At 42.5% G+C, this 22,995-nt stretch overlaps 1 pseudogene; it reads right to left on the bottom strand.

The window, feature by feature from the left end:
- Positions 1-9,593: 9,593 nt before the first annotated feature.
- LOC140628266 (proteasome subunit alpha type-2 pseudogene) lies at positions 9,594-10,370 on the bottom strand (annotated as a pseudogene).
- Between the last annotated feature and the right edge of the window lie 12,625 nt (positions 10,371-22,995).

Genomic DNA, 22,995 nt, shown 5'->3' with positions numbered 1-22,995 from the left:
ATGTTCATCAGGGATATTGGTCTGTAATTCTTTTTGGTGGGGTCTTTGTCTGGTTTTGGAATTAAGGTGATGCTGGCCTCGTAGAACGAATTTGGAAGTACTCCAACTCTTTTTATCTTTCCAAACACCTTTAGTAGAATAGGTACGATTTCTTCTTTAAACGTTTGATAGAATTCCCCTGGGAAGCCATCTGGCCCTGGACTCTTGTCTTGGGAGGTTTTTGATGACTGCTTCAATTTCCTCCCTGGTTATTGGCCTGTTCAGGTTTTCTATTTCTTCCTGTTCCAGTTTTGGTAGTTTGTGGTTTTCCAGGAATGCGTCCATTTCTTCTAGATTGCCTAATTTATTGGCGTATAGCTGTTCATAATATGTTTTTAAAATCGTTTGTATTTTCTTGGTGTTGTTAGTGATCTCTCCTTTCTCATTCATGATTTTATTAGTTTGAGTCTTCTCTCTCTTCTTTTTAATAAGGTTGGCTAATGGTTTATCTATCTTATTAATTCTTTCAAAGAACCAACTCCTGGTTCTGTTGATCTGTTCCACAGTTCTTCTGGTCTCGATTTCGTTGAGTTCTGCTCGAATTTTAATTAACTCTTTTCTTCTGCTGGGTGTAGCATCTATCTGCTGTTTTTTCTCTAGCTCCTTTATTTGTAAGGTTAGCTTTTGTATTTGAGTTCTTTCCAGATTTTGAATGGATGCTTGTATTGCGATGTATTTCCCCCTAAGGACTGCTTTTGCTGCATTCCAAAGATTTTGAACCTTTGTATCTTCATTCTCATTAGTTTCCATGAATCTTTTTAATTCTCCCTTAATTTCCTGGTTGACCCTTTCATCTTTTAGCAGGATTGTCCTTAACCTCCACGTGTTTGAAGTCCTTCCAAACTTCTTGTTGTGATTTAGTTCTAATTTCAAGGCATTATGGTCTGAGAATATGCAGGGGACGATCTCAATCTTTTGGTATCGGTTCAGACCCAATTTGTGGCCCAGTATGTGGTCTATTCTGGAGAAAGTTGCATGTGCACTTGAGAAGAATGTGTATTCAGTTGAGTTTGGATGTAAAGTTCTGTAGATATCTGTGAAATCCATATGTTCCAGTGTATCATTTAAAGCTCTCGATTCTTTGGAAATGTTGTGTTTAGAAGACCTATCGAGGGTAGAAAGCGCTAGATTGAAGTCACCAAGTATAAGTGTATTATTATCTAAGTATTTCTTCACTTTGGTTATTAATTGATTTAAATATTTGGCAGTTCCCACATTCGGGGCATATATATTGAGGATTGTTAAGTCCTCTTGTTGGATAGATCCTTTAAGTATGATATAGTGTCCCTCTTCATCTCTCACTACAGTCTTCGGGGTAAATTTTAGTTTATCTGATATAAGGATGGCTACCCCTGCTTTCTTTTGAGGACCTTTTGAATGGTAAATGGTTCTCCAACCTTTTATTTTCAGGCTGTAGGTGTCCTTCTGTCTAAAATGAGTCTCATGTAAACAGCAAATAGATGGGTCCTGTTTTTTTATCCAGTCTGAAACCCTGCGCCTTTTGATGGGGTCATTAAGTCCGTTCATGTTCAGAGTTACTGTTGACAGATATGAGTTTAGTGTCATCATGATATCTATTCAGTCCTTGTTTTTGTTGATTGTTCCATTGAACTTCTTCTTAAAGGGGAATTTTAAGAGTCCCCCTTAAAATATCTTGCAGAGCTGGTTTGGAGGTCACATATTCTTTCAGTTCCTGCCTGTCTTGGAAGCTCTTTTTCTCTCCTTCCATTTTGAATGAGAGCCTTGCTGGATAAAGTATTCTTGGTTGCATGTTCTTCTCATTTAGGACCCTGAATATATCCTGCCAGCCCTTTCTGGCCTGCCGGGTCTCTGTGGAGGGGTCTGCTGTTACCCTAATATTCCTCCCCATAACAGTCAGGGATTTCTTGTCTCTTGCTGCTTTAAGGATCTTCTCTTTATCTTTGGAATTTGCAAGCTTCACTATTAAATGTCGAGGTGTTGAACGGTTTTTATTGATTTTAGGGGGGGATCTCTCTATTTCCTGGATATGAATGCCTGTTTCCCTTCCCAGATTAGGAAAGTTTTCAGCTATGATTTGTTCAAATACATATTCTGGCCCTCTGTCCCTTTCGGCACCCTCGGGATCCCCAATTATGCGTAGGTTTTTCTTCCTCAGGCTGTCGTTTATTTCCCTTAATCTGTCTTCATGGTCTTTTAATTGTCTGTCTCTTTTTTCCTCAGTTCCCCTCTTTGCCATCAACTTGTCTTCTATGTCACTCACTCGTTCTTCCACCTCGTTAACCCTCGTTGTTAGGACTTCTAGTTTGGATTGCATCTCATTCAATTGATTTTTAATTTCTGCCTGATTGGATCTAAAATCTGCAGTCATGAAGTCTCTTGAATCCTTTATGCTTTTTTCTAGAGCCACCAGTAGCTGTGTAATAGTGCTTCTGAATTGGCTTTCTGACATTGAATTGTAATCCAGATTTTGTAAATCTGTGGGAGAGAGGACTGTTTCTGATTCTTTCTCTTGAGGTGAGGTTTTCCTTTTAGTCATTTTGCTTAGTGCAGAGTGGCCAAAAACAAATTGTATTGGAAAATGAGCAAAAGAGAGGAGAGAAAGAAGGAAAGAAAGGAGAAAAAGAAAAAAGAAAAAAGGAAGAAAAAAAGGAAAAAAGAGAATAAAAAGAGAAAGAAAAAGAAAGAAAGGGAAAAAAGGGGCTGGGGGACGCAATCAGAAATAAAAACAAACAAACAAAAACAAAACAAAAACAAAACAACAAAAGAAAAAACAAAAAACACGGGGGAGTATCTTTGATTCTGTATACTTTAAGTCCCTTGACTTCCCCTGGATCTTGTCTGTCTAGCTGGTCTTCAGGGGGAGGGGCCTGTTGTGCTGATTTTCAGGTGTTAGCACTTGGGGGAGCTGCTCTGCCCCCTGCCTGGTGCAGGGCTCAGTGGGGGTTGTTTACCCCGTGAGGCCCCAGGAGGAACAACCCCAGTGGCTGCGGCAGCTCTGGAGCCCTGTATTCTGCCCCCACAGTAACTACAGAGCTCTCCGTCTGCAGGGCCTGGACTCCGGGGGCGGGGCCGCTGATCTGCTCAGCTCGGGGCAGGAGCGTCCTTGCTGTCCTGGGCCTTCGCGGCCTCTGCCTGTCCCGGGGGGAGGCCGGATCCTGGGCTGTGTCCTGGCGCCCTGTGCTCCCGGCCTGCGCTGTTGGATTCGCACTCCCGGCCGCGCAGCTGCTTCTCCACAGAGCCGCCGCCCGAGCCCCTCTGAGCTGCTCCCGGGCCGCGCAGCCCCCTCCGTGGAGCTGCCGCCCGAGCCCCTCCGAGCTGCTCCCGCCCTGCAGCCCCCTCCACAGAGCCTCCCCCGAGCCCCTCCGAGCTGCTCCGGGTCCTGCCATGCACGCTGCAGCCCTTAGGGAGCTCGGCGCACTCTCCTGGGCGCGCATGGGTCTGTTAGTGTCCCAAGGAGCCCGAGGTCATCCCCGCCCTCCTGGGGTCCTGCTCCAACTCCCTGCGAGCCCCTTTCTGACTGGGGAAGGTTGGTGAAGCTCCTGCTTCTCCGGGACGCGGCTCTCCTGTCCTGGGGACACTCGCCCCGGCCTTAGCCCGGCTCCTCGCAGAGCCTCTCCCCCTTGGAAGCCTTTTGTTTCTTTATTTCTTTTTCCCCCTGTCTTCCTACCTAGATCGAAGCGTGAACTCTTCTCACTGTAGCATTCCAGCTGGTCTCTCTTTAAACCTCAGGCCGAATTCGTAGATTTTCAGGATGATTTGAAGGTTATCTAGGTAATTTGGTGGGGACAGGTGATTTGGGGACCCTACTCTTCCGCCATCTTGCCCCTCCTCTTCCCTAATCCTTTTTATATGTATATTGTCTACTCTTTCATTCTTTATTTGAATAATTTGACACTTCTCTTTTCTTGAATGATCTGACTATAGGTTTGCTAAAGTGAACCCCTGGATTATTCAGTCACTAGCTGGTCCTCGCTTTCAGAAGTATGTGGTTCTGGCTAAAACTCATTGCTTAGTCATTGACCAGTGGCCATCCTTAGAAGATTCTGACTTTGGCTATATCGTAAAGACAGAACACATAGAAGTTGATAGGGACTATCAGCGAATCATAATATTTGAGGCAGGGCAGCAAGTCGTCTCTTGAAGGGGGAATCTTATAGTCAATGACTGAATTCCCCCTATGCCTTAGCACTGTTGAAACGTGGGTAGGGTACCTGAGTGGCTCAATGGTGGAGCATGTGCCTTCGGCTCAGGTCATGATCCCGGGGTCCTGGAATCGAGTCCCACATTGGTACTCATCACTCAGCAGGGAGTCTCCTTCTACCTCTGCCTGTGTCTCTGCCTCTTTCTGTAACTCTCATGAATAAATAAATAAATAAAAAAAGAATTGCAGGTATAAGAGCCTTGCTGCTCCTGCCATAAAAGGCAGCCCATCCACACACTCCCAAAAGACAGAAATTAAAGTTTTTGAGTAGGAGACTGCATCTCATTCTTAGACCCCAAGTAGGAGAACCACCTTCTTTTTTTATTAATAATACTTTTATTTAGGTATAATTCACATAACTAAATCCACCCCTTTAAAATATGTAATTTAGTAATTTTAGTATATTCACAGGATTTTAAATCCATCACCACTGTCTGACTCTAGAATATTTTCATTACCCCAAAAAGAGTCATTCCCTTTTAAGGAATGACTTAAATGACTTCCATAGCCATTAGGAATCATTCACTTTTACCCAAAACTTCTGGCAGTAACTGGTCTCCTTTCCACATCTGTGGATTTGCCTGTTTTGGGGACTTTAACTTAGCAGAATATTTTAAAGTTTGATCCATGTGGAAGAAAGTATCAGTCCCGCCTTCTTTTTTTTTTATCTTATGTGTTTAGTTCATTCCTTTTGAATGCATGAGTAGTCATTGTATGACATAGTACGACATTTTCTTTACCCATCTGTTGATGTACACTTGAGTTGTTTCCGCATTCAGGATATTATGAAAAACACTGCTGTGAATATTCAGACACACAAATTTGTGTGAACGTGTGTTTCACTTCTCTTGCGTATATATGTAGGAATGGAATTTCTAGGTCATATGATAACTTTGTGTTTAACTTTCTTAGGATCTTTCTAAGTGCTTTTCAAAGTAGGTGCATTCTTTTACATTCCCAACAGCAATATATGTGGGTTCCAATGTCTTCGCTTCCTTCCAACATTTATCCTATTTTATTTTATCCATCCTATAGGTGTTGTAGCAGTTAAGAGTTCAACCAGAGAAAGAGAACCAGTAGTATATAAATAGTAGATAAATCAGGAGTGAGCAGCAGAACAATAGAAGGTTGGGTCAGAAAATGCACGGGGTGAGGGGCACAGCATAATGTAGGCTTTCCCAACTGATACAGTCTCTAAGGGCTCTTCCAGGTCTAACATCATACACATCTAGAAACCAAGGTGGTAGAGACGGTGAAAGAAGCAGTTTACATTCTGTAACAAGTGAAACAAAGCCTAAGTTGTGGGCACATCTACCAAGATGCTCTTTGTTTCCTTTAGCTCTTCCATGAGCTGACATCTCCCATGAACTTGGGTCACAGTTTATCTGCTCCCTCCAATGTGCCAGGCAGTGTGGCAGCACTTGACACAATTCAGGAATGAAACCTCATGGCAGGACTCGCGAAGGTTCCTTAAGATGCTGGGAAATTTTGAGTAGCAAACAGTTTTAATGTATTTACAACTAATTTGAAAGCAACTGGTTTGGGGTCCCTTAAACAAAATTGGAATGACTTGCAACAGCTGTTTCTCTGGAAACCTCACAGAGAGCTGCCTGTCTGGCTCCTCTTACTGGTACCTCTTCCCTGCAGGGAACTGCCTTTTCAGGTGCTGAGCTCTTTTGTATGTTCTGGGATAACAGCAAGGACCAGAAAGCAGCATGCATCCTCACATACGAGGGGAGCAGATGTATGGGAAAACCCAAGTGTAGGTTTAGAAGAAGAGAGACATGATAGAACTATTTAGAGGCTGATCCCAAATATGAGAATCCTGTTGACATCAATTTTCCATCTAGGCCAAGGCTCCCAACTATATCTCAAGTAACCACAGGATGTGTTTGATGGTCAGCAAACATAACACGTGCCTTGTGCTGCTTGACTCATAAATCATGACGGGGTGGTGGAAAGATATGCATGAGTATTTGGGTGTGACACGCACATATCAGGCTATTGATCTACTTATTATTTATCTTTTTTTTGATGTTTAAGTATTAGGATTTTATTTCCAGCACTTAAGGTTCATCCTTGGGTGTAAGAAGTCTAATAGAACCTGAGGGGCGGGCAGCCCCGGTGGCGCAGCGGTTTAGCGCCACCTGCAGCCGGGGTGTGATCCTGGAGACCCGGGATCGAGTCCCACGTCGGGCTCCCTGCATGGAGCCTGCTTCTCCCTCTGCCTGTCTGTCTCTCTCTCTCTGTCTCTATGAATGAATAAATAAATAAAAATCTTTAAAAAAAAAAAAAAAAAAAAAGAACCTGAGGGGCTCCTTTTAAATATTTACCTACTTGTGATGGACAAACCAACCAATAAACCATTTTTTATTTACTTACATCACGGATCTCCCATAGGAAACCCTTCAGCCTAGCACCCTTCATAGCTCTAGTACAATGTCACTGTCCTGGGGTCTCACTGATCCACATCTAACGATGCCTACAAAACACCTATGCTATCCGTCTTATCTCATGAATCCTAGAGCTTCTCTCAGCTGTAAATGCAATGATGTTTACTAAAAGCAGTTCTGCTTTACTGACAGACAATATCTGACAGTAAAGAATATACCAAGACTTGACTGAACCAAAATTGCATGAAGAATGAGTTCACCCTTCTGCTCTGCAGTGTAGTTTCCAGAAGTCAACTGTGATAAAAAGCAGGAAATCACTATTTTAAAATTTTACTAACTCCTAAAAAGCTAGAAGTTGGATTTAACAGTTTATTATGATTTATAAGTATCGTTTTAAAAACATCAGTCCAATTGTAAATGGGATTGACTCCTTAATTTCTCTTTCTTCAGTCTCATTGTTAGTATATAGAAATGCCACTGACTTCTGGGCATTGATTTTGTATCCTGCCACGCTACCGAATTGCTATATGAGTTCTAGCAATCTTGGGGTGGAGACTTTTGGGTTTTCTATGTAGAGTATCATGTCATCAGCGAAGAGGGAGAGTTTGACTTCTTCTTTGCCAATTTGAATGCCTTTAATGTCTTTTTGTTGTCTGATTGCTGAGGCTAGGACTTCCAGTACTATGTTGAACAGCAGTGGTGAGAGTGGACATCCCTGTCTTGTTCCTGATCTTAGGGGAAAGGCTCCCAGTGCTTCCCCATTGAGAATGATATTTGCTGTGGGCTTTTCAGAGATGGCTTTTAAGATGTCGAGGAATGTTCCCTCTATCCCTACACTCTGAAGAGTTTTGATCAGGAATGGATGCTGTATTTTGTCAAATGCTTTCTCTGCATCCAATGAGAGGATCATATGGTTCTTGGTTTTTCTCTTGCTGATATGATGAATCACATTGATTGTTTTACGGGTGTTGAACCAGCCTTGTGTCCCAGGGATAAATCCTACTTGGTCATGGTGAATAATTTTCTTAATGTACTGTTGGATCCTATTGGCCAGTATCTTGTTGAGAATTTTTGCATCCCATTTACAATTGCACCCAAAAGCATAAGATACCTAGGAATAAACCTAACCAAAGATGTAAAGGATCTATACCCTCAAAACTATAGAACACTTCTGAAAGAAATTGAGGAAGACACAAAGAGATGGAAAAATATTCCATGTTCATGGATTGGCAGAATTAATATTGTGAAAATGTCAATGTTACCCAGGGCAATATACACGTTTAATGCAATCCCTATCAAAATACCATGGACTTTCTTCAGAGAGTTAGAACAAATTATTTTAAGATTTGTGTGGAATCAGAAAAGACCCCGAATAGCCAGGGGAATTTTAAAAAAGAAAACCATATCTGGGGGCATCACAATGCCAGATTTCAGGTTGTACTACAAAGCTGTGGTCATCAAGACAGTGTGGTACTGGCACAAAAACAGACACATAGATCAGTGGAACAGAATAGAGAATCCAGAAGTGGACCCTGAACTTTATGGGCAACTAATATTCGATAAAGGAGGAAAGACTATCCATTGGAAGAAAGACAGTCTCTTCAATAAGTGGTGCTGGGAAAATTGGACATCCACATGCAGAAGAATGAAACTAGACCACTCTCTTTCACCATACACAAACATAAACTCAAAATGGATGAAAGATCTAAATGTGAGACAAGAGTCCATCAAAATCCTAGAGAAGAACACAGGCAACACCCTTTTTGAACTCGGCCATAGTAACTTCTTGCAAGATACATCCACGAAGGCAAAAGAAACAAAAGCAAAAATGAATTATTGGGACTTCATCAAGATAAGAAGCTTTTGCATAGCAAAGGATACAGTCAACAAAACTCAAAGACAACCTTCAGAATGGGAGAAGATATTTGCAAATGACATATCAGATAAAGGGCTAGTTTCCAAGATCTATAAAGAACTTATTAAACTCAACACCAAAGAAACAAACAATCCAATCATGAAATGGCAAAAGACATGAAGAGAAATCTCACAGAGGAAGACATAGACATGGCCAACATGCATATGAGAAAATGCTCTGCATCACTTGCCATCAGGGAAATACAAATCAAAACTACAATGAGATACCACCTCACACCAGTGAGAATGGGGAAAATTAACAAGGCAGGAAACAACAAATGTTGGAGAGGATGCGGAGAAAAGGGAACCCTCTTACACTGTTGGTGGGAATGTGAACTGGTGCAGCCACTCTGAAAAACTGTGTGGAGGTTCCTCAAACAGTTAAAAATAGACCTGCCCTACGACCCAGCAATTGCACTGTTGGGGATTTACCCCAAAGATACAAATGCAATGAAACGCTGGGACACCTGCACCCCGATGTTTATAGCAGCAATGGCCACGATAGCCAAACTGTGGAAGGAGCCTCGGTGTCCAACGAAAGATGAATGGATAAAGAAGATGTGGTTTATGTATACAATGGAATATTACTCAGCTATTAGAAATGACAAATACCCACCATTTGCTTCAACGTGGATGGAACTGGAGGGTATTATGCTGAGTGAAGTAAGTCAGTCGGAGAAGGACAAACATTATATGTTCTCATTCATTTGGGGAATATAAATAATAGTGAAAGGGAATATAAGGGAAGGGAGAAGAAATGTGTGGGAAATATCAGAAAGAGAGACAGAACGTAAAGACTGCTAACTCTGGGAAACGAACTAGGGGTGGTAGAAGGGGAGGAGGGCAGGGGGTGGGAGTGAATGGGTGACCGGCACGGGGGGTTATTCTGTATGTTAGTAAATTGAACACCAATAAAAAATAAATTAAAAAAAATAAAAAGATAGTAAAACAAACAAAAAAAATCAGTCCATTAAACCATGTAGAAATAAGTATGAAAAAGTCTGCAAAACAAAACATACTTTAAACATATTTAAGTAGAGGGATTATCTGAAATTCCAGATTTCTCAGTCACTTGGTTATTATACTATGGCAGCCAGGTAATCCTGAACTTCAGTCGGAGTGAGCCTTCTGAATCCAGCTTCATTGCAGATTGCAACCTCTATGTTGTCTTCTGTCATTTTTCCTTCAAAGCTTTCCTTTAGGGTTAATATGGCTGTATGAATGGCATCTTCAAGTTCCAGGTCTTCATTATATCTTTTCTCAAGGAAAGTCTTCCCATTCACATAGTTCTTTCCCATTGCTGTGGCTTTCCAGGCAAAGTAAGCTCCAGATGGATCTGACTGAAATGAATACGGTCGCCCCTCATTCCAACCACAAATTAGTAGGGAAACTCCAAATGGACGAACACCACCTGACTGAGTGTATTCTTGCATCACTTAAGCAACTCTGTAATTAGTAATTTAGTAATTTAGTATATTCACAGGATTCCACAGCTGAGCTGTGGGAATGGGTTCTTGGTAAACGAGATAGTATTGCTGAGCAAGATTTCGAGCTCTGTGCACGAGCACTCTGTAATCTGGGCCCATGCCACTATACACCAGGCCTATGTGCTTGGTAATTGGTTCCACTTTGTGGACACTTCGCTCATCATACAGAATAGATTTCTGTTTCTTCTCAGTTGCGAATACCACACCATTTGCGGCTTTAATTCCAACTGAAGGGGCTCCTCCAGCTACAGCAGCCAATGCATATTCAATCTGGACAAGTTTACCAGATGGGCTGAATGTAGTCAGTGAAAAGCTGTAACTGCGCTCCACCATCTTTGCCTGGAGTGCCAGAGCACAGCCTGATCTACTTATTTATCTAAATGAGAAGAGCCTACTGAGTGGTCAACATCCGGTTTCAAATTATTCCTTGTGACCACTTCATTCTGGAATGGTGGCAGAAGCGAATGGCAGGAGGAAATTCAAGTTAGACTCTGAGATTTAGCTACTGGAAGCTTAAGTCAGAGGTAAAGGGGCCATCCATGTTTTCTGACAGAAATTCCAGACCTCCAGCCCCCTAGGTGTTGGGTTTGGGCTCAATCAAAAGCCAGAATCAAAGCCTATTGTTCCTTGCTGCTTGCTTTAGCAAATGAGATCATTTCCATGACCCGTTGTATAGATTGAAAAGTTCTAGTAAGAGGTTGCTATTTTTATCATGATGACAGCAATATATGTATCCTGCAGTAAGTCGGTAGGGTCATGGACAATCAAAATGCCCAGGCTGCTTTTGGGCTCCAGTGAGAAAATGCCTGTGACCCCTACACTGATGAACAGCGCCGTGTGATGATGACAGAAGCCTGCTCCAGACATGAAGGGATTTTATTAGAACTGGCCATTGGATGGTGGCAAAGGGCGATATTTGATAGATGTAATAGTGCCCTCTGGAGCATTGAGGGATAAAAGGGAGGATGTCAGTGCCAGCCCCAAGGATGACAGTAACTGCAATACCATGTGCTGCAGGAGGCTAAGTGCTTCAGGTTCACCAGAGCTCTATGATGTACAAGTATTACCCCTGCTTTACGAACCCTCTGTTACTTGACTGACTTTATCCTGAGACCATACATGAGTGTGGAGTGAGGCCAGGATTTGCAACATTCACGAGTACTCACTTGGCATTTGCTATGTGCCAGGTCTGTCATATGTGCTCTACATGGATTACTTGGCTTAGTCCTCATAACGGCTCCATTAGGTAAGTACAACTGTTATCCACGGTTTATAGATAAGGGACCTGAGGCACAGTGAGGACAGGAGCTTCCTCAAGATCCCAAAGCTGGGAAGTGGCAGTCAGGATTCAAACCCCCATTGCCTGGGTCCAGAGTCCCTGCTCTCAGCCATGTACCTGGCTGTGTCCTTTATATCTGAGTCTGAGTAAATAAACTATTCTCTCTCAGAAGCAAACACATTTGTAATTATAAATTGTTGTTGTCGAGAGGGGCGGGGCAAGATGGCAGAATAGTAGGGTCCCCAAGTCACCTGTCCCCACCAACTTACCTAGATAACTTTCAAATCGTCCTGAAAACCCACATCATCCCCTGATTTACAGAGAGAATGGCGGGAATGCTACAGAGAGAGGAGTTTGCGCTTCTAACAAGGTTGGACCATGGGAAAAAAAATAAAAAAGAATTCGGTGGGGGAGGGGCCCCACAAGGAGCTGGGCTAAGGGGGGCGGGCAGCGAGAGACCCTGGGACAGGAAAGCCCAGTCCCGGAGAAGCAGGAATGATAAAAAATCCACCTGGATTATTCCCGGATAGAAAGGTGCTGGCAGGGACCTCGGGCAGGATCCCAGGAGGGGCAGTGGAGCTCCCAGGTTCCCGGGGTCCCTCACAGAACAGAAGTGCCTTGGGGAGAGCACCCCACACCCCCGGTCCAAGGTAAAGGGCTGGAGCGGGTGTCCAGTGGGGCCTCGGGAGCAGCTCAGGCGGTGGCTCTGGTGGAGGTTACTTGGCAGCCCTGGGAGCATGATTCCAGTGGTGCAGGCACTGGAGCCCAGGGTGACGGGGACACAGCCCCCTATCCTGTGGTCTCCCTGGGACAGGCGGAGGCCGGGAGGGCCCAGGACACCGGGGATGGTCCTACCACCTGGCCCCGCTGAGCTGTGCACGACAGCGCCCCCCACCCCCGGGGCATCCAGGCCAGTGCATTCTGGGAGCTGCCATCCTTACAGCAGGAGCTAACTCCAGGGCTGGAGTGCTGGCCGCTACCAGTGTGGTCGTTCCTCCTGGTGTCACCTGTGCCTGGGAGCGTTGAGGCCGCCAAGGGATATAGGCCTCACAGGGTAAACAGCTCCCACTGAGCCGTGCACCTGGCAGGGGGCTCCACAGCTCCCCCAGGTGCACACACCTGAGAAAAAGCACAGCAGGCTCCTCCCACAGAAGACCAGCTGGAAGGACAGGGGAAGAGCAAGTTGTGGACCAAGCAGCAATGGAAAGCTCCAGGGCAATTCCAGGGGTTTACAGTATATAGAACCAGAGGATACCCCTCCTTGTTTTTGTGTTTATTTGTTTCTCTTTGTTTCTTTGTTTGCTTTTTCTTTTTTTCTATCTTTTTTTTCTTCCTTTTTCCAACACAACTCATTTTTAGCCACTGCACTGAGCAAAATGACGAGAAAAAGAACTCACCACAAAATAAAGAATCAGCAACAGTACCCTCTCCCACAGAGTTACAGGATTTGGATTACAATTTGATGTCAGAAATCCAATTCAGAAGCACAATTATAAAGCTACTTGTGGTTCTGGAAAAAAAGTATAAAGGATTCAAGAGACTTCATGACGTAGAATTTATCTAATCAGGCCGAAAGTAAAAATCAATTAAATGAGATGCAATCCAAACTGGAGGTCCTACCGACAAGGGTTAAGGAGGTAGAAGAATGAGTGAGTGACATAGAAGACAGGTTGATGTCAAGGAAGGAAGCTGCGGATATAAGAGAAAAACAATGAAAAGATCATGAGGAAAGGTCAAGGGAAAGAAATGACAGCCTCAGAAGGAAAAATCTACATTTAATTGGGGTTCCAGAGGGTGCCAAAAGGGACAGAGGACCAGAATATGTATTTGAACAAATCATAGCTGAGAACTTCCCTACCTTGGGGAGGAAAAAAGGCATTCAGAACCAGGAGATAGAGAGATCCCCCTCTGAAATCAATAAAAACCTTTCAACACCTCGACATTCATAGTGAAACTTGCCAATTCCAAAGATAAAGAGAAAATCCTTAAAGCAGCAAGAGACAAGAGATCCCTGACTTACATGGGGAGAACAACTAGATTAACAGCAGACCTCTGCACAGAGACCTGGCAGGCCAGAAAGGGCTGGCAGGATATATTCAGGGTCCTAGATGAGAAGAACAGGCAGCCAAGAATACTTTTTCCAGCAAGGCTCTCATTCAGCATACAGGGAGAGATAAATAGCTTCCAAGATAGGCAGAAACTGAAAGAATATGTGACCATCAAACCAGCTCTGCAAGAAATATTAAGGGGGACTCTGTTAATGAAAGAGGATGCCCAAAGAAACAATCGACAAAAATGGGGACTGAATAGGTATTTTGATGACACTAAATTCATACCTTTCAATAGTAACTCTGAATGTCAATAGGCTTAATGATCCCATCAAAAGGCGCAGGGTTTCAGACTGGACAAAAAAGCAAGACCCATCTATTTGTTGTGTACAGGAGACTCATTTTAGACCTAAGGACACCTACAGCCTGAAAATGAAAGGTTGGAGAACCATGTACCATTCAAATGGCCCACAAAAGAAAGCAGGGGTAGCCATCCTCATTTCAGATAAAGTTTATCCCAAAGACTGTAGTAAGAGATGAAGAGGGACGCGATATCATACTTAAAGCGACTATGCAACAAGAAGACCTAACAATCATGAATATTTATGCCCATAATGTGGGAGCTGCCAAGTATATCAATCAACTAATAACCAAAGTTAAGACATATTTAGATAATAATACATTCTACTGGGAGACTTCAATTTGGTGCCTTCTGCAAATGACAGATCTCCTAAGAACAACATCTCCAAAGAAACAAGAGCTTTAAATGACACACTGGACCATATGTACTTCACAGATATTTACAGAACTTTACATCCAAACGCAACTGAATACATATTCTTCTCAAGTGCATGTGGAATTTTCTCCAAAATAGACCACATACTGGGTCACAAATCAGGTCTTAACCGATACGAAAAGATTGGGATTGTCCCCTGCATGTTTTCAGACCATAATGCTTTGAAACTAGAACTCAATCACAAGAAGAAATTTGGAAGAAATTCAAACACGTGGAGGTTAAAGACCATCCTGCTAAAAGATGAAAGGGTAAACCAGGAAATTAGAGAAGAATCAAAGAGGTTCATGGAAACTAATGAGAATGAAGATACAACCATTCAAAATCTTTGGGATGCAGCCAAAGCAGTCCTGAGAAGGAAATACATCACAATACAAGCATCCCCGAAAAAAACTGGAGAAAATCCTCAAACACAAGCTAACCTTGTACCTAAAGGAACTGGAGAAGACACAGCAAATAAAACGTACACCCAGCAGAAGAAGAGAGTTAATAAAGATTCGAGCAGAACTCAATGAAATAGACACCAGAAAAACTGTAGAACAGATCAACAAAACCAGGAGTTGGTTCGTTGAAATAATTAATAAGATAGGTAAACCAGGAGCCAGCCTTATTAAAAACAAAAGAGAAAAGACTCAAATTAATAAAATCATGAATGAAAAAGGAGAGATCCCCACCAATACCAAGGAAATACAAATGATTTTAAAATCATGTTATGAGCAACTGTACACCAATAAATTAGGCAATCTAGAAGAAATGGACGCATTTCTGGAAAACCACAAACTCCCAAACTGCAGCAGGAAGAAATAGAAAACCGAAGCAAGCCCATAACCAGGGAGGAAATTGAAGCGATCATCAAAAACCTCCCAAGTCACAAAAGTCCAGGGCCAGATGACTTCCCACGGGAATTCTGTCAAACGTTTAAAGAAGAAACTATACCTATTCAACTAAAGCTGTTCCGAAAGATAGGAAGAGATGGAGTACTTCCAAACTCATTTATGAGGCCAGCATCACCTTCATTCCAAAGCAGGAAAGACTATCCGCTGGAAAAAGCACAGTCTCTTCAAAAAATGGTGCTGGGAAAATGGGACAGCCACGTGCAGAAGAAAGAAACGAGACCATTCTCTTACACCATACACAAAGATAAACTCAAAATGGATGAAAGATCTAAATGTGATACAAGATTCCATCAAAATCCCATAGGAGAACACAGGCAACACCCTTTCTGAATGTGGCAACAGCAACTTCTTGCAAGATCACATCTATGAAGGCAAGGGAAAGAAAAGCAAAAATGAGTTATTGCGACCTATTCAAGATAAAAAGTGTCTGCACAGCAAAGAAAACAGTCAACAAAACTAAAAGACAACCTAAAGAATGGGAGAAGATATTTGCAAATGACCCATCAGATAAAGGGCTAGTATCCAAGATCTATAAAGAATTTATTAAACTCAACAGCAAGGAACCAAACATTCCAGTCATTAAATGGGCAAAAGACATGAAAAGAAATTCCACAAAGAAGACATACGCATGGGCAACAAACACATGAGAAAATGCTCCACATCCCTTGCCATCAGGGAAATATAAATCAAAACCACAATGAGATACCACCTCACACCAGTGAGAATGGGGAAAATTAACAAGACAGGAAACAACAAATGTTGGAGACCATGTGGAGAAAGGGGAACCCTGTTGGAATGTGAACTGGTGCAGCCACTCTGGAACACTGTGTGGAGGTTTCTCAAAGAGCTAAAAATAGATCTGCACTACGACCCAGCAATCGCACTGCTGGGGATTTTCCCCAAAGATACAGATGCAGTGAAATGCCGGGACACCAGCACCCCGATGTTTCTAGCAGCAATGTCCACAATAGCCAAACTGTGGACGGAGCCTTGGTGTCCATCGAAAGATGAATGGATAAAGAAGCTGTCATCTATGGATACAATGGAATATTACTTAGCCATCAGAAAGGAAAAATACTCACCTTTTGCTTCGACGTAGATGGAATCGGAGGGTATTAAGCTGATTGAAGTAAGTCAAAGGCAGAGTCGGAGGGCAAAGTATATATGGTCTCATTCATTTGGGGAATAAAAAATAATGAAAGGGAATTTAGGAGAAAGGAGAGAAAATGAGTGGGAAATATCAGTGAGGGTGACAGAACATGAGACTCCTAACTCTGGAAAACGAACAAGGAGTGGTGGAAAGGGAGGTGGGCGGGGAGGTTGGGTGACTGGGTGATGGGCACTGAGGAAGGCACTTGATAGGATGAGCACTGGGTGTTATGCTATACGTTGGCAAATGAGACTCCAATAAAAAAAAAAGTTGTTGTTTTCCATGTGCTGTAGCACTTCTGGAAACAGAGATAAATTACATTATGTGCCCATTCCACCCTATCAGAGGGTGAGCTAGGCAAGGCAGGAGTCATGTATCTTGACTCATCATACTCCTGACACCTGGAAATGTGTGTTAAACAATATCTTATTCAAAACTCACACAATCGTGTTGGATCAACTTAATCTGGCCTCCAGTACACATAACGTGTCAACACCAACATAAGCACAAGCAGGATAAGTAACACAAATGGCATATCTTAACACATCTATAGGAGGGCAGCCTCGGTGGCTCAGTGTTTTAGTGCCCCCTTCAGCCCAGGATATGATCCTGGAGACCTGGGATCAAGTCCCGGGTCCGTCTCCCTGGATAGAGCCTGCTACTTCTCCCTGTGCCTGTGCCTGTGTCTCTGCCTCTCTCTCTCTCTCTCTCTCTCTCTCATAAGTAAAATAAAATAAAATAAAACATCTGTAGGAGAGATGCCTAATGATTACACACTCAATGGCAGATGGAACCATTCCAGTCTATGTGTAACTTTAAAAGTCCCGTTTTTCATGGAAATCAGTAAAATGATGTGAAAGAACAAAATAGTGGCAGGAGAGATTTCCTCACAAGGAGAGCGAGCTGAACCAGTATCCGCCAAGTCATAGAGGGACAGCTCTACCATTCAGGATGAAATGGCCAACCAAGCACAATAGGAAGGCAAATTAAGCTCTCAGAAAGGGGGGCCGGAGACAGAGTGTTCCACAGTTTCTTGATGACTGCAGAAATGTGAAACCAAGGCCTTTCCTAAAATATCCTCAAACACACTCAAATTTTTACACATCTAGTTGCTTTAAATGTATTCCAAATAAGCTGACTTTTAGCCTTTTAGGGACTGCCTGCTTTGCATACCCTAGAAAACTGTGCCCAACATCTGCTGGGCATAGATAAGGTAATTCTAGGGCTTTCAGACCTCCAAGCCACTGCTGTCTTTCTCAGTTCTCTGACCTAGAGAATTTATATTGTGCTGATGGGTGAGAGCACGCTGATTTCCCTATCCTCTGGGAGTTCCCTTGTCTCCTTCCCCTTCTGGGTGGCAAGCTTTTGTCATTCTCTATAAAAGCATCTGAGTATTTGCCAGCTAATGCAAATTCTAGTTGATGCAATAGGCAAAACCCGAACTTTGAATGGCTTAACGCAGCAGAGGTTTGGTTTTTTGTGCACCTAAATTTTGATGCTGTTTGGCAGGGTCTCACCACTCTCAAGGGACCCAAATTTCCAGGCTGTTTTGAAGAGCCTCCATCTCAGCATAAGATTGTCATGTTTGAGGGCACCTGGGAAGAACATTTGGGTTAGCATCGGACTCCTGATTTTGTTTCAGGTCATGGTGTCAGGGTCGTGAGGTTGAGCCCCTGGTCAGGCTCTGTGCTCAGCATGGAGTCTGCTTGGGATTCTCTCTTCCTCTCACTCTGACTCCCACCCCACAAGCCCTGCTCTCTCACGCTCTCATTCTCCCTCTGGAAATAAATAGATCAAATATTTTTAAAATATTTTATTTATTTATTTCAGACAGAGAAAGAGAGCATGAGTGGTGGAGACAGGCAGAGGGAGAGGGACAAGCAGACTCCCGCTGAGCAGGGAGTCCAACATAGGGCTTGATTCTAGGACCCTGAGATCATGACCTGAGCCAAAGGCAGACACTTAACTGACTGAGCTACCAGGTGCCCCAGTAGATAAAATCTTTGGAAAAAAAAAAAAGATTACCGTGTCGGCTGCTGAGTAAAAGAGAAAGCACAGAAATGGCATGCTGGCTTCAGATGGGACACACAATGCTTCTGCTCATATCTCAGTGACAATAGCTAGTCACATGACTCTTCCTACCTACAAGCCAACTGGAAATGTAGTGTCCCTGTATCCAGGAGGGAAAGGAAGATGAGTTGTGGTGAGTACTTGTAGTCTCTCCCACACACTGTTACACAGTAGGTGGTGCTCAATTAAGAGTGACCCTTGTAATTTGTGATGACCACAAGCTTCTTCACTTCTTGCAGGACTTTCTGAGAAGGCCAGGTTTGCTTGGATAGTCTCCAAATTTCAGATGCTTTCAAATACAATATCACGTAATTTTAAGAGGATCATGTAAATGTCAGTGGGGGGATTTGCCATTCTTTAATCAATAGTACCTTTCTATGCTGCCCTTTGCAACTATCATGTCAGTAGGCTGAGAATTTTCTCCTTCCTTTTGATCCACGAGTCACATCTTAACCTTTGAGTATCTGCTGCCCTCCACATGACTGAACATGCCTTAACACCTGCACCAGGGCCAATAGGCACAATGCAAGCCAGGATTTTCCTGTGGGCTGGTACGCAAAGAAGGATAGTTATTTTTCCCTTTTAATCTGAGCTAGCACGTCCACTAAGGCACCATTTTTCACCTCGTAGTAGGGTTTTTAAGAGTTCAATCTAATAGATGTTTGCTCCACATTGCCTTCCATGGTATTCTCTCACTACAACTTTTGAGGGGAACTCTGGGTTTTGATCACCTAGGTAAGTTCATTTCTCTGCATATGTGTTTAGTAGCCAGTTTCCAATAGCACATCCCATTAAAATTTTACTGCAAATATCAGGGAGGTTCCAAAACCCTCTCTTTAAAGTCCAGTTTGTATCCAAAGATCTAGTCAATTATGCAGCCAATCAGTCTACTCACACACCCACTTGGGGAAACATTTTCAGAATGTGTTGAAATTGCCCAAAGGGACTGCCAGGGTTTAAAGGTCCCTACCCAAAGTCAAAGGGACTGTGGCTACCAGAGTCATTCCAAGGTGAGTATCCAGGGGGTGCTTTTGCAGGGGGTAGGCACGCTCTGTGTCAGGGGAGGACAGAAGACCCTGTGCATCCTGGAGAGGAGGTAGCAGTGATAAGCTGGCCAGCAGGCCAGGTACCAGAGGTGGACAGGAGGACACATGGGGGAAGACCAGGGAAGGATGTTGTCACGTGGGAAAGTGCTGCAACTGGACAGAAATGGTGGCATCTGCAGTCTACTCTGAACAAAACTCAGACAATCTCCAAACTGTATTTGATTCTCAGTGTCACCTGCCTTCCTTAGCCCAGGTCTCTACCTTCGCCACGGCATCCTTCCTTTTGTCACTTGGGAGACACCACGCTGTCCTCACTCCTGAAGTAGGAGTCAGAAGCCTGGCCACAGGATGGGTGGGATGGGAACATTGTGGACTGGACATGACTTCGCACCAGGGTTCCAGTCTCTGCCTTGTCACTCACCAGCCATGGGATCCTGGGAGAAGGACCAACCCTGAGAGCATTGGGGTTGTCATCGGTGAAGTACGTGGGTTTGAGCCGCCCTGCCCCGTAGGATGACAGGAATGTGTCAGGGATGAGAAGCACCTTGCACAGCGCCTGGCATATATTGGAATCTGGATGAACGGCAGGTATGTTGAATGCTGCCCTGAACGCAGAGCCTCGCACTCTCTCCTCTGGGATTTTGTTGTTGTTCATCAGTTCAGCACAGTCTTCCGTCTACCCCAGGGGTTTCTCATGTTTTGCTGTTAAGTTTTTGTTGTTCATATTGTGCTTTTTTATTAGTTTTGTTTTCCCTTCTCTAGTTTTCCTGGTTTGATTTTGGAAACAGAAGACAGTAGCCTGCACTTCACCGTCATCTTGCCAGGTACAGGTAAGGCATCTAATCTGTAAAAAAGAAAAGAAAAGAAAATAATAAAGTAATTTTAAGCAGAATTGACATCTCTACAACATTTTGTTCCCCATCAATGAATAGGGTTTAGTGCTCCTTTTATTCAGGGCTTTTTTTTCACCTCAATCTATCAGGATATGTTCTATGACATCTTCAAAATAGTTATTACTTTTGCGTGTGTAGAAGGCCCTTGATCTTGCAATAGTGATGTAGCATACACAATTTTTCTGAAGTCTCTTACTAATTCAGATATCCCATATACCTATTTCTCTGAATTCTCTATATACATGATCATATTGTCATGCAACATTATCTTCCTTTTTGATAGTCATTTATTTTGATTTGCATAGTTCTGGCTCTGTTCTAGTGTACTGTTGTTTTTGTTATTTTATAGAGATTTTAAATATTTATTTATTTATTTATTTATTTATTTATTTATTTATTTATTTATTCATGAGAGACACACAGAGTGAGAGAGAGAGGCAGAGACACAGGCAGAGGGAGAAGCAGGCTCCATGCAGGGAGCCCGATGTGGGACTCGATCCTGGGTCTCCAGGATCACACCCTGGGCTGCAGGCGGTGCTAAACCACTGAGCTACCGGGGCTGCCCTGTTCTAGTGTACTTTTGAATGGTACAGGTAAAAGCATACATCTGTGTCTTATCCGTGTCTTCATTGGGAATGCACCTCGCATTTCACATTTAAGTATATTTGGAGTAGCTATTAGGAAATTTGTTAAAAGTTTTTGTCTTGTACTTATGGTGAATTTTTTTCAAGCGCTATTATCATACCCATTGGCATGATATAATGTTTCCCTTTAATTTGTCAGCATGGCCAAATAAAATTCAAAGTATTTTCTACTTTAAATCATTTCTTCACTTCTTAGCCAAGCCTGCTTGTTCAGTCAATTCACTGCTATAATGAATATGGTATCAATTTACTTAGGATATTTGCTACTGTAAGAATGAACTTGGCTCAAGTGTTTTCGGTGTGGAAATGGGGTGCTCATCTGGTATGAGAAGTATAGAGAGCTAGCCTGGAAAAACGAGTTAAATAACCCCATATTTTTGTATGCTTCAGGAGACTTGAGTTAAGATGGAGATAAGGTTTTCTTTTTTTCTCATTTTATTTTTTATTTATTTTTTAATTTCTTTAATTGGAGTTAAATTTGGCAACATTCAGCTTTGGCCACCTATACTGCCTGTCCAGGAACTAAGGATAGTTTAGGTGTTGACTATGGTTTCAGTTTGTATTGTTTAATTAAATTTTCTATTTCTCTATGGGCTGATATGGTCCTTTTCTTTTTAAAAATAATGTCCATTTTGGGCAGCCCGGGTGGCTCAGCGGTTTAGCGCCTGCCTTCATCCCACAGCCTGAACCTGGAGATCCGGGATCAAGTCCCGTGTCAGGCTCCCTGCGTGGAGCCTGCTTATCCCTCTGCCTGTCTCTGCCTCTCTCTGTCTCTCTCTGTCTCTGTGTGTGTGTGTGTGTCTCATGAATAAATAAATAATTCTTTTAAAAATATATTGCCCATTTCACCCAGGATTTCTAAAGCAATTGCATGATAATTATAATAAAACCTTAATTACACAAAGTCTAAAACACATACAATAGTAGTGAAGAGTATAACAAACCCAATGGCCAGCAGTAATCATCTTTCGTACATGGCCAGTCTGGTTCCAATATACCCTCACCTTCCCCACATCTCTGCCAATGGATTAACGTGAGGATCATCTGATACACTGCTGTTTCATCTCATCTCATCAGTATTTCAATATGCATTTCCAAAAGACAAAAAAAAAATCTTTGGTAACACATAAATGCAATACAATTATCATTCCTACAAATCTAAAGAAGTTGTTAGTATCAAATGTCCAGTTACTTTTCACATTTAACTGATCTGGAAAAAAAATTTAAGTTTATTGGAATCACAAATATGGCCTATATTCTGTGACTTTTTTGGTTATATCCCTTTAGTCTTTTTTAATCAGTAGATTTCCTCCCACATCACTCTTTTCTCCCCTTGCAGTTATTGTTCTTGAGGGAAAAAAGCAGGTCAAATTTTGTGACATTTCCCATAATCTGAATTATGTTGAACAAAACATTTTGGTGTCCTTGAACATGTACTTTGGCGTCCTAGTTCCTTAAATTGATAGTCCCAAATAGACACTTGATCAAATTAAGTTTGCATGCTTGTTTTTCTGCTGTATTTTCTTTAAAAAAAAAACCAAGATTGCTACATAGATAATGCTACATACTTCCATTATGAGGAACATATTATATATTGTCCTTTGTGCTGAAGTTGGCAATCATTGATGATCATCAATTTTATTTGCATGCATGGGGTTGCATAATAGGAATTTTCTACTTCTCTCATTTGTTCTTAGCTTATTAGCTGAAAAATTTCCATATGTAGAAAGATTTCCTCGTCCATCATTTGGTTATCCTGAGAGGATCATGTATTTGTTCTGTATCTTTACATCATTTAAATATCTTCTGCATCTATATTTTCTACAGTTTTAACTGACATTGTTTACTTGAGATTTTGTTCTTTAGTATCTGGTCATTTTTGCAAAAAAAAATGTCTGTTTTCTGAGTATTTTCGAAGAACTGGCATTTGTTAGTTGGTCTTAACTGCTTTTTTCATTTTTTATATAAACTTATTTTTATTAGTGTTCAAGTTGTCAACATATAGAATAACACCCAGTGCTCATCCCATCAAGTGCCCCCCTTCAGTGCCCGTCACACAGTCACCCCCACCCCCCACCCACCTCCCCTTCCACCTCCCCTAGTTCATTTGCCAGAGTTAGCAGTCTCTCATGTACTGTCTCCCATTCTGATATTTCCCAC

Source organism: Canis lupus, chromosome X (genome assembly GCF_048164855.1).
Source record: "Canis lupus baileyi chromosome X, mCanLup2.hap1, whole genome shotgun sequence".
NCBI classification, from domain to species: Eukaryota; Metazoa; Chordata; class Mammalia; order Carnivora; family Canidae; genus Canis; species Canis lupus.
This window is presented reverse-complemented; position numbering and strand designations above follow the sequence as displayed.